Source organism: Neophocaena asiaeorientalis, unplaced genomic scaffold (genome assembly GCF_003031525.2).
Source record: "Neophocaena asiaeorientalis asiaeorientalis breed wild unplaced genomic scaffold, Neophocaena_asiaeorientalis_V1.1 scaffold906, whole genome shotgun sequence".
Taxonomy (NCBI): domain Eukaryota; kingdom Metazoa; phylum Chordata; class Mammalia; order Artiodactyla; family Phocoenidae; genus Neophocaena; species Neophocaena asiaeorientalis.
The window spans coordinates 585746-588224 of record NW_020172272.1 but is presented as its reverse complement, the minus strand read 5'-3'; the positions used below and the strand labels follow the sequence as shown (position 1 = coordinate 588224).

At 36.6% G+C, this 2479-nt stretch overlaps 1 pseudogene; it reads left to right on the top strand.

Annotated features, from left to right (window-relative positions):
* The first annotated feature begins 210 nt into the window (after positions 1 to 210).
* Positions 211 to 1467, top strand: LOC112411999 (ubiquitin-like domain-containing CTD phosphatase 1 pseudogene; annotated as a pseudogene).
* Positions 1468 to 2479: the final 1012 nt, after the last annotated feature.

Here is a 2479-nt window from a genome sequence, read left to right as displayed (position 1 = left end):
GGCTTAAACTTGCAGCTTTTATTTAGTGTGTTATTTACAATTATCTTAGAGTCTACTGGGGCTTTTAGTGAATAAACCTGTTAAAAAATCTGCAGACTTCCGGTCGCCTTGGATTCCGCTGCGGTCGGTTCCTGCGTCCACTCCTGCCGGTTCCGCAGCGCTCCAGGTATCTTTTTCTGAACAAAAGCTGTCTCATCGTATGTTTCAAGGATGGCTCTTCCTATCATTGTAAAATGGGGGTGGACAGGAATATTCAGTGACCACACTTTCAGAAGATGATACTGTGCTAGATCTCAAACAGTTTCTCAAGACCCTCACGGGAGTGCTACCAGAACGCCAGAAGTTACTTGGACTCAAAGTTAAAGACAAACCTGCAGAAAATGATGTTAAGCTTGGAGCTCTCAAACTGAAACCAAATACTAAAATCATGATGATGGGAACTCGTGAGGAGAGCTTGGAAAATGTCTTAGGTCCACCTCCTGACAATGATGATGTTATTAACGACTTTGATATTGAAGATGAAGTAGTTGAAGTAGAAAATAGGGAGGAAAACCTACTGAAAATTTCCCGCAGAGTAAAAGAGTACAAAGTGGAAGTTTTGAATCCTCCCAGGGAAGGGAAAAAACTTTTGGTGCTAGATGTTGCTTATACGTTATTTGACCATAGGTCTTGTGCAGAGACTGGGGTGGAATTAATGTGGCCATATCTTCATGAATTCCTAACATCTGCATATGAGGATTATGACATTGTTATTTGGTCTGCAACAAATATGAAGTGGATTGAAGCTAAAATGAAAGAGCTGGGAGTGAGTACAAATGCAAATTACAAGATTACCTTCATGTTAGACAGTGCTGCTATGATAACAGTGCATACTCCAAGGAGAGGATTAATAGATGTAAAGCCTCTTGGTGTTATATGGGGAAAGTTTTCAGAGTTTTACAGCAAAAAAAACACCATCATGTTTGATGACATAGGAAGAAATTTTCTAATGAACCCACAGAATGCACTAAAGATAAGACCTTTTATGAAAGCACACCTAAATTGAGATAAAGACAAAGAACTTTTAAAATTAACCCAGTACCTCAAGGAAATAGCAAAATTAGATGACTTTTTGGACCTAAATCACAAATATTGGGAAAGGTATCTCTCAAAGAAGCAAGGATAGTAGTTACAAGCTATACTGGCAGTTATTGAAGATACTTGAGATCCATGAACTTCTTTTTGCTTTTATGCTAAAGATCATTATGATAATGCTGGACACTGCAGCAAATATCAGACTGCTTATACTTGGTCTTCCAGTTTTTTGTAAATTTAATTTTATATTTTTTGAAGATCATAGCAATACGCCAAAAAAATACATGAAAAACCCCACCTTTTTCCCCCTGTATGAATATACTGTAACTCTTGAAAAATATTTTCTCCAACATAGAGTACTGAGTTTTATTCCCACACACACACAAAGTGGACAAAAATGTATGCTTAACAATGTCATTTTGTGACTTTGGAAATAAGTATGTCTTGTGTGTTTGTCTCACTGTGTTGTTATCTAAGCCCAAACCCACCTTGAAACTACTGTTTATAAAACCAAAAAAAGAAAAGTTTTTAGTAAGGAACCTAGTTTAGTATGCTTAAAACCACTGAGAGTTTTTCTTATTCCTTTGTCATAAACACAATTTCTCTTATTACTCCACTACCTACATCTCTAAATTCTGAGCTGTCTCAGTTTGGTGTGTATGTGTGTCAGTGTTCTTTGAGTAAAACTGGAAAACGTCTGCTCTGATACAGATATGTCATAGTGTGACAAATAGAAAACATGAGACTGAGGAATGAAACTAAGGAACAAGAGTGTGTTTCTTTGTGGTGGCCAAGTAGAAGCACTCCTGCCTAAAACCGTTGTCCTAAAAGCAGTTAAAGGCAGTACATTTTAAAATGGGACGTATCACTGGTTCAGTCCTAAAAAGCATGAACAAAAAGTTTTTGTTCTGTTCCAGCTCTGTCTTCTCTAAGTGCAAACACTGTGTTGCAGTGAAAATATCTAGCCATAAGATTAACGAAATTTATTTGCAATGCTTTTGCCTGCAGATATGTAATGTGACCACTGTTTTGTGTTGACAGTATTGCTTTATACAGTTCTTCTATTTGAAAGGAATCTGGTTCTTTCAAATAAACATGGTATGTATTGTTCTTAAAAAAAAAAATCTGCAAACTTCAGAATGAAAGCAGCTAAGGGATATCTGTTTAAGGTAAAATGGAGAAAAAAATTATATCATTGGTGTATATGTCACTCAGGAACACAAAGAATAAGGAGGGCTCCTTCTCTAAGCAAATTACAAAACCAGCACAGAAACAGCAAAGCAGTGATTATAGACTTGAACTAACCTGACATCTGCCTGAATTTGATCAAAGTATGGCATAGGTAAACTAATTTAACTTGCTCATAACTTCATTGCTTCAAAAGCAAAGGAACAAACAGCAGGAT